Source organism: Heloderma suspectum, chromosome 2 (genome assembly GCF_057233095.1).
Source record: "Heloderma suspectum isolate Gila_16-S chromosome 2, 16-S_ref, whole genome shotgun sequence".
NCBI classification, from domain to species: domain Eukaryota; kingdom Metazoa; phylum Chordata; class Lepidosauria; order Squamata; family Helodermatidae; genus Heloderma; species Heloderma suspectum.
Window position 1 is genome coordinate 364,558,982 of NC_139459.1, and position 13,491 is coordinate 364,572,472.

The window sequence follows — 13,491 nt, forward strand, 5'->3', positions numbered from 1 at the left end:
ATATTGTGTTAGTCACAGGTTTTTTATGCAGAGGGGGAGGAACCACTTTGACTTTGATTCCACATGGATTCATGTGAAGCTTTCTTCTCTTTTGCTTAATGCTGGATCTGGATAACTGCTGGATTTACATTTTCCAAAATGGGAGCAGCCTTGTGCCCTCCGGATGTTTTGGACTACAACTGCCACCAGCCCTAGCCACTATGGCCAGTGGTCAAGGATGATGAGAGTTGCAGTCCAACACAGCTGAAGGGGGCCGTGTTGTCTACAGCTGGGAAAGGGGCATTGCTGGGCACTTAAAAGGATTGGGGCTTATGCTGCATAACAAACCTGCATAACAGCTGTATACAATGAGTTATATCTGTACATGCAAATGTAGGAAGTATTACTAGGATTTGTTTGAATTTCACAGCCAGTTAATGTCTCATCCAAACCGTCCCAGATAACATAAAATCTTCAAATAATTTGCACCCTGACGCAGAACATCCCAGACCAATGGAAATAGGTTTTTCTCAGCCTAATTGCCATGCAAGGGAAGATTTTTTGTGTGGGGAGGGGGGAGTGTTGCAGCATGTGGGAACTTTCCCTCCCCAGCTGCAATCCCCATTGAAAATTGGCCCTTACCTGGCCATTAAAAGCTGAGGGGGGAGAACTGTCAACTGACACCAGTGGACAGACAGTTGGTGCCTTGGGAGACAGATTCAGGGCTCAGGCCGCAAGGCCCCAGGCCTAGCAACACCCTTGCCCTGGGGTTGGATCCAGATTTAAGCTAGACGACCTGCTTTGGTGGCAGTGGGCTTCCTTGCCCCCTCCTTCCCACGGCAGCCGCTCCAGCCCCCTGAAACGCACACAGAGCATCTGCATGTTGTGGGTTGTTTGGGGGAGGATTCCCTCCAAAATCTGGCCGAGAGGCCTTACATGAGCAGAGCGCTTCCTCTTGCAGAAGGCAGATCCTGGATCCAAACCATAGTATGTACATACCACTGGTCTTCACGTGATGGGGCAGGAGGCACAACTCAGTTGCAGCAGCAGCACAATACACATTTACGGTAAAAGACATTAAGAAGTGGGTCACGGCAGAGGATGAGATGGCTAGATAGCATCACCAATGCAATGAATATGGACTTGAGCACGCTCCGGGAGAGAGCGCAGGACAGGAAGGCCTGGCGTGCTCTGGTCCTTGGGGTCACGAAGAGTCGGACACGACTGAACAACAAATTAAGAGTTTTAAGTTCGTTCTGTTTTTTCCTCATACTCCAGGCATTAGTATATAGACATCGAAGACCACGTGCTTTATAGTCTGGCTCTCTTTCTAAATGTTTCTGAAGACTAGGATATCCAAGTAATAGGAGACCCATGCTTTGCCTCCCTAAGATGGGGAGGCGAAGATTGCCTCCGCTGCCCCTCATTGGATGATGAGACACTTCCAAGCTCAGGGGCTTCCGATCACCGAGGCTGCTGTCAACAGGACTGCTCCCTAAAGCTCTTACTGCCAGCAACTAAGCCTGAGGAGAAGCGTTTCAGTCTTTTAGGACGGGGGAGAAAATGGCAACGACAGGGAAACTACCAGTCAGGGGAAAGGGAGTGGCACCATGGAAAGGGGTGTGGCAGTTTATGGAACCCTGGAGGGCCGGATTGGGACCCCAAGAAGGCCAGATTTGGCTAGTCAAGCCTGACGTTCAACCCCCCTGTTTTATAGCTCTAAATAGCTTGGGCCCAAGTCCTCTGAAGGATCGCTTTCTCCCAGATGCATCCACCCAGATCCTTAGATCATCTTCAGAAGCCCTTGCTCAGGTGGACCCACCGAGACCCAATGGGAGGCTACTGGCGAAAGGGCTTTTGGTTATGGAATGCCCTCCCGAGGCTTGCCTGGCAATTTCTTTGTGGCCTTTTTGGGACCAGACCTCTCTGTTTTCCTAGGCTTTTTAATCTATGCGCTTTTCATCTACTGAATGTTAGACCTGCTTTTTGCAACGCTGTGTATCTTACACCGTTTGACTCATTGCCCTTGAAAGGCTTTTGATGGTTGGATGGCGACTGCATTTTTTGATGCTTCATGGTTGAAAATTGCCCAGATGACAGTGTTATCCGGCCGTGCACAAATACCACAAGCAAATAAATAAAAGCAGTGAACGAAAGTCAAGAGTTCACTTAGTGCCATCCTTGTGCCAGGCACTGTACAGAACTCCTGTGTCATGCTTACCGATCGATACAAGTCCTCACTGCACTCACTATCAACTATTTCTTTTTAGTACACTTAAATCCTGCCTGTTGTCCACTGAGCTTAAAGCATGGGATCGGCGTCAAGGGTAGGCACGGTTGGGCACCTGCTAAGGGCCCACACCCCAGCAGAGGCGCACTGACAAGAGTCCCCTGCAGTTGCTCCTCCCCTTCATCCCTGCAACCTGCTTGTTCCCCTGCCTCTCGCTCTGGCTCAGACAACAATGGTGGTGAGGAGGAGCAGCAGCAGATGCCACGGCCTCCTTGCTCCCTGCCTGTCAAGCAAGCAAGTGGTAGCAGTGATGAGAAAGAAGATGGGGAGCAGGAGCAGCAGGTGACAGTGGAAGGCAGCCTCACTGAGGGAGGGGGCCCGTGGAGGGTGTCTTGCCCAAAAGCCCACAAAAACCTGGAGCCGGCGCTGTTAAGGCAACATACATCCTTCTCTTCCTGTACCCCCATTTTTTCTTCACAACAGCTCTGTGAGGCAGAACTAGGCCGAGAAATGGTCACCGGCCCAAGTTTACCCTGTGAGCTTCAGGGCCGAGTAAGGATTTGAACCCTGGTCCCAGTGTGACACTCTCGTCCACTGTTAACTCACAGTCTAGGCCCAGGGGCCAAACCTTATGCAGAAGCTCCTACGCGGCCCCCAAGCAGTCTCACCCCCCTTCCTCTCATGTGGGACACAAGAGCCAAAGCAGAAACAAAAGCCGCCTCCCCAGAGATCCAGCGGTCTGACTGCAGTGTGGAGGCTGGTGGCTCCGGTACCAGTGGGGTGGTGAATCCACTCCGGGTTTCAGTCAGAACCAGTCAGAACTCTAAAGATGCTACCCAAGATGCTTGGATAGAGTTCTGACTGAAACCTGGAGCAGATTCACCACCTGACTGGCATCAGAGCCACCAGCCCCCACTGGGTCTGAGGAAGGACTGCATTCAAAGCGGCCAGAAGGGGCTGAGGAGCGATTCTCAAACAAAGAAGCAGCCGCTATCACATCCTTTAATTCAAAACGTAACTGCACCAACCTGACAGCAATGGAAGATCAAAAAATCCCCTCATCCCAGGGTTTCAAGCCACAAATAAAATACACAATGAGGCTCCAATTCAGAGTCGCGTCGCCTTACAAAATATGCCTTGAGTAGATAGCTGTATGCAGGCATCTCTCCTGGTGACACTTTGCACTCACATAGTCCCAGGGAGAAAGAAGTGCATTCATCACAGGCAGCCAGGCTGATCCCTAATCATAAGACTATTCAGACACCTTGCAAAAGGCTGGTTCCAACTGAAGTCTGTTGGCCATACTCAGCCATGCTATGGAATGGAAGTGGCTGCCATATTTTGTGCACTGGCATAGCTGGTCCCTTGTGTGAATTGGCCCCTTGTGTGAATTGGCCCCTTGTGTGAATCCTCTGTTCATTACCAAGTTTTGACTGGTCAAATAAAGTCTCATTTACATGCTTTCTCCTCCGTCTGAATCTCTTAAAATGAAGGGCGTGTGCTCCATCTAAAGATCTTCCCACATTCCAGTCACTGCTGGGATTGTCAACATTCCTTTCTGTATGTATTCTTTGATGTGATCCAAGAAGTTAACAGAGTTAAATTAACTCTGACGTAAGTTAATTGCGCACTCTTAGCACTGATAGGGTTTCTCGCCTGTGTGAAGTCTTTGGTGCTCTTTCAGAGTTCTGCTATTACTGAAACTCTTCCCACACGCAGAGCATTTATAGGGCTCCCCTGTGTGAATTCTTTGATGTGCTTTAAAGTTATGGCTAGCACTGAAACCTTTCCCGCATTCTAAGCATTCATAGGGATTCTCACCTGTGTGAATTATTTGATGTGTTTTAAGCTGTGTGTTCTGATTGAAGCTCTTCTGCACAATGAGCATTTATATGGTTCCTCACCTGTATGGAGTCTGTGACAGGAGTTAAAGTCTGTGCTGCGACAAAAGCTCTTTCCGTACTTCGAGCATTTATAGGGTTTCTCTCCTGTATGAATCCTTTGATGTGATTTAAGGGTTACGCTATGACTAAAACTCTCTACACAGACAGCATTTATACGGCTTCTCCCCTGTGTGGATTCTTTCATGCACTATGAGGATTCTGCTATGTTTAAGATTCCTTCCACATGTATAGGGCTTCTCACCTGTGTGCATTCTTTGATGTGTTTTACGATGTGTACTATAACTGAAACTCTTTCTACACTCTGAGCACAAAAAGGGCTTCTAGCCTGTGTGGATTTTTTAATGCTTTTTAAGGCTTTTACTCCGACTAAAATTCTTTCCACACCGTGAGCATAAATAGGGCTTCTCGCCTGTATGAATTCTTTGGTGTCTCTTAAGGTGTGTGCTTCGATTGAAGCTTTTTCCACACTCTGAGCATGTTTAAAGGGCTTCTTACCCATGTGAATTCTTTTATGCTTCTAATGGCTCTGCTAACAGTGAGGCTGTTACCACACACAGAGCATTTATATGGCTCCTCCCTTGTGTGAATGATCTGATGCACTTTTAAGGTTTCTTCTACAAATGAAGCTCATTCCACACTCAGAGCATTTGTAGGGCTTCTCACCTATGTGAATTCTCTGATGCAGTTTAAAGACACTGTTAGTACTGAAACACTTTCCACATTCTAAGCAGTTACATGGCTTCACCCCTGTGTGAGTTCTTTGATGTTTTTTAAGGTGGGTGCTCCTAATGAAGCTCTTTCCACATTCATTGCATTTATAGGGCTTTTCCCCTGTGTGAATTCTTTCATGTGATTTAAGGCATCCACTGTTACTGAAACAGCTTCCGCACTCAGTGCATTTGTATGGCTTCTCCCCTGTATGAATTCTTAGGTGCATTTTAAAGTTTCTTCTACAACTGAAATTCTTTCCACATTCAGAGCATTTATATGGCTTCTCACCTGTGTGGATTCTTTGATGTTCCTTGAGGCTTTTGCTCTCACTGAAACTCTTTCCACACTCAGTGCATTTATAGGGCTTCTCGCCTGTATGGATTCTTTGATGTGATTTAAGATGTGTGTTCTGATGGAAGCTCTTTCCACACAACAAACATTTATAGGGCTTCTCACCTGTGTGAATACTTTGATGTATGGTAAGTTTTATGCTATGTCTGAAACTCTTTCCACACTCAGAGCACGTATATAGCTTCTCTGCATGAATTCTTTGATGCACTTTAAGGCTTCCGGTATTACGGAAACTCCTTCCACACTCTGAGCATTTATAGGGCTTCTCCCCTGTATGAATTCTTTGATGTAGTTTAACGTTTCTTCTCCGGCTGAAACTCTTTCCGCACTCAGAGCATTTATAAGGTTTGTCACCTGTGTGGATTCTTTGATGCTCTTTAAGGCTTTTGCTCTCACTGAAAGACTTTCCACACTCAGAGCATTTGCAAGGTCTCTCACCTGTGTGGATTCTTTGATGTCTTTTAAGATGTGCGCTCTGATTGAAGCTCTTGCCACATGCCAAACATTTATAGGGCTTCTCCCCTGTATGAATTCTTTGATGTAGTTTAACATTTCTTATCCGACTGAAACTCTTTCCACAGTCAGAGCATTTAAAGGGTTTGTCACCAGTGTGGATTCTTTGATGCTCTTGAAGGCTTTTGCTCACACTGAAACACTTTCCGCACTCAGAGCATTTGTAAGGTCTCTCACCTGTGTGGATTCTTTGATGCCTTTTAAGATGTGTGCTCTGATTGAAGCTCTTGCCACATGTCGAACATTTATAGGATTTCTTACCTCTGTGGATTTTTTGATGCAATTTAAGAACTGAGCTGCGACTGGAACTCTTTCCAGACTCAGAGCATTTATAGGGCTCCTTGCCAGTGTGGAGTCTTTGATGCAAGTTGAACTCTGAGCTAAGACTAAATTGTTTTTCACACTCCATGCATTTATATGTTTTCTCTCCTGTGTGAACTCTTTGATGTATTGTAAGGTATACCTGCTGAGGGAAGCTCTTTTCACACTCGGAATACTCCAACAGTTTCTCCGTGCTGTTAATATTCCTGGTGTTTCTTTCATGCCATTCTTCTAGTATCGGAATTTCATGGAAGTCAGCCTCTTGAGGAACCAAGATTTCATCCTCATACTTCTGGTTTTCTTCCGTTTTTCTTATCTGTTGTTGGCTGTCCTTATTGCTCTGCTTCCCATTGCCTGAAGGAATCACAAGAGAAATCTGATCAGGGAGAAACAGATCCTCAAATCAGGAAACAAACCCAATTAATTGGTGCTTTGACTAAATGACAGGGGAATGGTTAGTAGGACAAGTAGGATCTTTCCAAATACATCAAATAGTCTCCCATGATTTTTTAATTTTTATTTATTATTGCATTGATAACCCGCCTTTTTTCCTCTTGCAAGGAACCCAAGGCAGCTTACATTATCCTCCTCCTCTCTGTTGTATCCTCACAACAACAACCCTGTGAGGTAGGGTGGGCTGAGAGTCTGTGACTGGCCCAAAGTCACCCAATGAGCTTCCATGGCCGAGTGGGGACTAGAATCTGGATCTCCTGGCTCCCGGTCCGTCACTCTCACCACTACACTACACTGGTTCTCAAATGATCCAGTTTGATTTAATGATCAAAATAACTGACTGTCAGAGCAGTCTACAGCAGGGATGGGGAATCCATGGCACACCACATATTGTTGGCTTCTATTTCCCATCAGCCCCTGCCAGTCTGGCCAATGGTGAGGGGCAATGAGAGTTGTAGTTCATCAGCATGTAGAGGGCCAAATGTTCCCCACCCCTAGTTTACGGAGCGAAGCTACGAGTTCTTTATTCCTTCTACCCAGCGAGAATATGAAGAGTGACCATTAATCCAGAACCGCACCAAAACGAAAACCCATTTAAGTTTTATTGGAATAACAGACAAAAGGGTAGGAACTCCCAGACAGTCATGAAAAACACTGATTCGTAAAAAATGGGGAAAAAAGAATTTATCATTCATGATAAATGATTAAATTGCAATAAATTAAGCATTTAAAATGTGATTTCCAAAGAAACAATGATATAAGAATAAAATAATAACTGCTCAGTCCTATGGTCCCTAGGACAGCACCTCAGGAAAGACTGGGTCTCCCCCTCTGCAGTCAGAGACAAAGCTCTAACCTCAGATCTTCCCTCCCTTTCCCCATGGAAACACTTCTGCTGCCTTCACCTCTCCAACATCAGGCCTCCGAGGCCAGGAGAGGTGAAAAGGGGGAGGATCAGGGACATGGCACGGGTGAGCCTGCAGGATCCAAAGCCCTTGGGGTCCCTGACCATACCCCCAGCGGGGGGAAACCTTTAGATCAGCCATGGAGCTGGTCTGCATGATTTGCCACCCATAACAAGGGATTTTTTTCAAGGCTGCAAGCTGATTTTCTGGCCCCGCCTTCTGGGACCCCCTTTTCTTGCCCACCCTTCTGGGACCATCCCTTCCCCCCTCCCAGGATTCCCACTTTTCTTGCTGCCCCTTTTCTTCCTCCTCCCCCGCCTTCCCACTTGGGGTTTCTTTCCCCTGCCGCCTCTCCTTTCATATTCCTGCCCCCACTGCTTCACCCCCCCGCTACCGCCCTTCTCAGCCCATTGTCCTCCCTCACTCACCCGTGTTGCTTCAGCTGCACTGCTGCCTCCTGCCACGCTCGCCTCAGCAGCGAGGAAGCAGGAAGTCAGCACACCGGGAGAGGGGTCCCCTGATCTGCCGATTTCCTGCTTCCTTGCTGCTGAGTGCAGCTGAGTATGGCGGGAGGCAGAAGCGGCAGTGGGGGTGAATGGGGGGGATGCACAACGGGGGTCCTGGCAGGTGAACTCAGGGGTCCTGGTGGGCACATTTGGGGGTCCTGGCAGGCACCAGGGCACCAAGTTGCCAATCCCTGCGTTAATGCAAAGATATACGTTTAAAAACTTTTCTTCTGTAACACACCAAAATGTCCCTGTGTTCTGACTGCTTACTATTTGAATCAAGAATTTTCACTCAAATTAAAACTGGCACTATATTGATTAATTACTGGACCAAAAACCTTGGTAACTTCTTTGTTCGTTTCTTTTTAATTGCAACCTGGTATCCTCCAGACTCCTTTATCAGGAAGAAAGCGTTATAAATATCTGTACCCAAATGTCCTCCCTGGTACCAAGTGAAGAAACAGGCCTTATCAGTCACCACTAATCTGCGATTTTAACTGGAAGAGGGGACATGAGAAACCTTTAATTTAAAGAAAATGAGATTAAAAATAAAAAAGAATGATTCTCTAGAACAGCCTTCCCCAATCTGATGCCATCCAGATGTTTTGGGCTACAACTCCCAGCGTTCCTGACCATTGACCATGCTGGCTGGGGTGATGGGAGTTGCAGTCCAAAACATCTGGAGGGCACCAGCTCTAGCATATCAGTGAAACAAATGATGGAACTAAAGCTAGTTTACAGGAATTCAATAATAAAAGAGGGTAAAATAGGCTTCAACAAGGTCAAAACCTTAGATGTTTGTCAGGCCTGTGAGAAAGAACACAAAAATCCTATGAGGAACCAGGACATAAAAGCAGAAGGGGAAACCTGCTCTTATTGCTAAAACCAAGAAGTAAATAATACTGGTAATGAGCTTAGCTTAGAGACTTACCCAGCCAAAGCAAGACACCCTGGTCTCTCCAAATGAAGGTACTCAAATAGCAGAGCTGGGAAGATTCTCCACATGAGAACTTCAAGGGCCACTCCAAATTAGAGCAGATATTACTGGGCAATAAGACTAGATGGTATTTAAGGCTGGGTACTGAATAGATATTTCTCCCTCACTTCAGACACAAACACCCCCTTCCCATTTGAGTCCCTCGGCTATTCCCTGGCTGTTTCTTTGACAGGTGTCTCAAGTGCGTGACCTTCAGCAAGAAGAAATCTCTGCTAGGAGAAGACATAACTGGTACAAACCAAAAAAGGTTGCACCACGGCCAAGCTCCTACCTGCGAATCTCATTCCTTCCTCAAAGCTGTCAACAAATCGATCTTCCCCTTCTTGTTTCCAGAAGACGATGTCGCATCCAACGATGGAAGAGGAGAAAACAGAGGAATTATTTTGGCACTTCCAACTATAACCAACCTCCAGGGATTCGAAACCAGCCTGTCTAACCTCCCCACAACTGTCATCCCCCCACCAGCTCCATCTGTCAATGGAAGGATGGCAAGAACTTGTAATACTTGCAAGAAAGGAAGCCAGCAGGGATAAAAAGGGGTCAAGGTTTATTGTTTAGAACAGGGGTGGGAAACCTGTGCCAACGCTCCCCCCCCTTACATGTTTTGGTCTACAACTTGCACCATCCCAACCCATTGGCTATGCTGATGGGAGCTGTAGGCCAAAACACCTGGAGAGGGCCACAAGTTGCTTGCCCCTGATGTTTAGAAGAAACATCAGTCTGCTAAGAGACTTAGCCACAAGGCTTTGAATAGCAGTCACTGGGGAACAACAGCAGCAGAGAACGACTGTTCTTCATCTCCTGTGGGCTTCTCCTAGGCATCTTCTTGGTCATTCTTGGAAACAGGATGTTGGGCTAGAGAGGCCTTTGGTCTGATCCAGCAGGGCTCTTACCCAGAGAGCCCTGATCCTCACTGTTCTCCTCCAAACAATAGGACATACTTTTTCACACAGAACTTGGTTAAAACTATGGAAGATGCTGTGATGGACAGCAACTGCTATGGCTTTAAAAAGGGAGTAGAAAAATTCATGGAGGATAAGGCGATCAATGGCTACTAAGAGATAAAATGTTGTGACGGCCACCAGTAACCATTTGGTCTGATCCAGCACAGCTCTTGTTATGTTACAAGCAGGCAAAGAGGGAACATTACCCAGAGAGGCCAGGTTCGCGCAGGTCTCCTCCATGACTTCCCTGTGTAGAGCCCTCTGGCCTGGATCCAGCAGGGCCCACTCCTCCTCCGTGAAATGCACAGCCACATCCTCAAAGGTCACGAGACCCTGAAAGAAGAACAAACATGTCCTAGCAGATAATGTAGCAATGGTAAAGGACAGCAGAGGTGAGGGAGGTGAAAGTTCTCCTGCAGCATCCAAAGCTAATGGTGCCCTTACAGGAGAGCTTTCAGAGAAGCAAAAGGAAAGAGGGTGCATCTCTCAGGCCCAAGGGGATGTCCACAGATGGAGGGACCCAGGCTGTCCCCTTCCTGTCTCCCATCAATGGTCCTTCCTGTACCTGTTCTGGCTTCACAGGGGCTGTTTTCGCTCCACCATGAAGAGGAGGCAACCCAGCAGATGCCCACAGAATAATTTCACTATCTCTGAGTGATGCTCTATTTCCTGTGAGGAAGACAATGGAAGTGGGAAGATATTAGATACTTCATAATCATAGTTCCTTGAGTGAAATTGGTCTCTCTCTACAATACTTTTGGGCATGATTCAAAGTTTCTGTTTGGATTCATATCAAGTCTTAACCTATGGAAACAAAACCCCTTTTTCAATGTTCTAGAGAGGCTAGAGAGAAGTGTGTCCTCCCTACAGAGGATCAAGAAGAACATAAGTGTCTCCTCCCAGATCATCTAAAACCCTAAGGGTGGAATCCTGTGCATGTTTAGACAGAGAAAAGGCCTACAACTCCCAGGATGCTCCAGCCAGCCTAGTCAGAGTTGTAGGCCTTTCCTCTGTCTAAACATGCATGGGATTGCACCCTAAGATCATCTTCAGGGGTCTTTCTCTTGGAGCCCCTGCCAAAGGAAGTGAAGTGGGTTGCTACCAAGAAGAGGGCCTTTTCTGCTGTGGCACCCAGGTTGTGGAATGAGCTTTCCAGAGAGGCTCACCTGGCACCTACGTTGTACTTTTTTCAGTGCCAAGTGAAGGCCATCTTATTTTCTCAGGTATTTTTGTCTTTTAGTTCTGTTGTTTTAAATCTGTGATGATATTTTAAATTTCTGCACTGCTGCTAGGCTTTGGGTTTACTTTTATACTGTAGTTTTAAACTTTTCAATTTTATACTGCACCTTATGTGGTATTTTGTGGTTTTAATTGTTGTGAACCGCCCAAGAACTCTGGCTATTGGGCAGTATAGAAAGTAATAAAATAAGTACGTACATACATACGTAAGTAAATAAATAAATAGCGGCCCATGGATTGCAGGCATATTTGAGGGATGGAAGATGGTGTTAAAATATGCCCCACTAAGCCTTACCAAAGGAGGTGGCAGCTCCGTCACCCTCCTGCACGATCCACCTGCACAGAGGTCTTTGTGTGGTCACCAACAGAGAGTTCTCTACCTCAGGGAAATCCGTGGCTGCTTTGGCCAACACCCCCTGCTCGTGGGTCTGGAGTGAGAAGCCCAGGAAAGGGGGAAGAGGGATTAGGAGAGAAAAGAAGCAGGGCAGCAAATGTCAAGAAATGTTTCTCCATCTGCTTGAACTCAATCCTGGCGTGAGAAGAGGACTAGAACAGGGCATCTCAAGCTCCCTCCTAAGGTGCTCCCAGAGGCAGGGACGCCTCCTTCCCTGGAAGTTCACAAACCCCTTCAAGTGAAGCATTTCTGGTGCCTAGAAATGCTAATCCCATTCAGCTGGGAGAACAGTGATGATGATTGAAATAGGTTCCCTCCCTTCCCTGGGACTTTGAAAGCCACTTCAAGTATTTCGGGATCCCCCAAGTTGGGCCGCTCCAAACAGTCAGAAACAGAATCCTACGGGAGGGAGGAGGGGAGGAACATCCAGAAAAAGGTGGACTTATGGTGTGCATTTTTAGGATAATGTCCCTCACGTTCTCCATCTCTTAGAGCTTTCAGGATGAAACCCTCTCACCTCCTCCTCTTCCTGCTTTATGTCCTCTACCTGGCTCAGGAGGAAACCTTGGGAACCAAGGATGTTCTTCTGCACTGCTTTTTCCCAGAATTCCCCATTGCTCCCAGCCTCACTGTCTTCCTGGTCTCTTCCTGCTTTTTGGTCAGCTGAAATTTCCTCCTCCATCTTCACTCTGTGCCCGAAGGAAGCCTCAAACAGGGCTGACGGATGTCTTTGCTCTGCTGCCATTTTCTTTCTTGAGGGAAGGACTGCTCAAACATGGGCAGCCATTAAGCCCTGCAAAGTCAACAACTTGTCATGTCTCACTATCATTATGTTCTCAAGCCTTTTACAAGCAAAAGCAGATGATACTGAACAACAAACTGGAATTTTCTCTGTAGAAAAGGATAAACCAGAAGCTGCCCGGGAGGTGGGGGTGCCTCAGCCCCACAGACAAAAGGTTACATCAGGTTGAGAACTACAGCACAGGGCACTTCTCTCTCTTCCTTCCCTTCACCCCCCTCCCAAAACAGCTCAGCCAGATCTCCAATCTTTCTGTCTACTCTACAAACATAAACCAGTCTGAAACTGGTTTCACTACTGCAGCCTTAGATTCCCCTTCCCTCAGTGCACTTTGAATTCACCAGATCCCCTCAGAGGCTTCTGATGCTGCATGGGGGGGGGGAGATCAAAAGCTACTTTACATTGGGGAGGGGGCAGGGACGGGGGCTGTTCCTTTCTCTAGGAATCCCTCCTCCCTCAGTTTAAGCCTTAGATTGCCTCTCACCAGGCTGGCTTCAGTGTATCTAGAACCCAGATAAACCCAGTTTCTCAACTTCTGTTCCCAGAGATCTGTTAACCAGTTTGAAACTGGTTTCAGTGTTTGCAGAACCCAGATACACTGTCATGTCTTGAGTTCTGTTGCCAGGTGAGGAAAGAAACTCCCTGATGTGGATGTTGGGCAAGAACCCTGCATGGAGGGGGAAACTGCACAATCCATCTCCTTTTGGGGTGAATGTTGGGGGGACCTTTCTCTTCCCCTCCCTCCGCCCGGCAGTGGCTGCCTCCCTGCCTTTTGCCTTCATCCCGTTTGTGTGTCTCCATCTGGGCACTTCCAGAACCAACCCCCTGCTCCCATTTCCCAACCGCACGAGCCCCCCCCCCCCGCAGCCACTGGAGTCCACGTCCCCCCACTGCATTTTGCACTCACCAGATCCCCTCGGAACTGGTGCTACAGGGGTGGTGGGGGATCCAAAGCTGCTTTCCCAAGGCCAGTGGCAGGGGAGGAAGGGGTCGGTCTTGTTCCCCGGATGGTTCTCTAGGAATTCCTTCTCTCTCGGTTTAACCCTTTGATTGCCTCTCACAAGGCAGTACAGATGATGTACCTCTTTAATGTTTTCCTGCAAAACAGAATAAACACATCATGGTCAAAGAATCATAGGGCTGGAAGGGGCCTACAAGGCCATCGAGTCCAACCCCCTGCTCAATGCAGGAAGCCTGATTCCCAGGCAGTGTCCCACCCAAGCCCCAACCAGGGCTGACCCTGCT

At 47.4% G+C, this 13,491-nt stretch overlaps 1 pseudogene across 1 annotated transcript; it reads right to left on the reverse strand.

The window, feature by feature from the left end:
- Nucleotides 1–3,666: 3,666 nt before the first annotated feature.
- On the reverse strand, nt 3,667–13,242 carry LOC146355751 (uncharacterized; annotated as a pseudogene). The gene is made up of 7 exons (XR_014787188.1): nt 13,154–13,242; nt 11,965–12,240; nt 11,349–11,481; nt 10,380–10,483; nt 10,021–10,147; nt 9,142–9,192; nt 3,667–6,363 (listed from the first exon to the last, which is right to left on the reverse strand). The product of XR_014787188.1 is annotated as an uncharacterized LOC146355751 (transcript).
- Nucleotides 13,243–13,491: the final 249 nt, after the last annotated feature.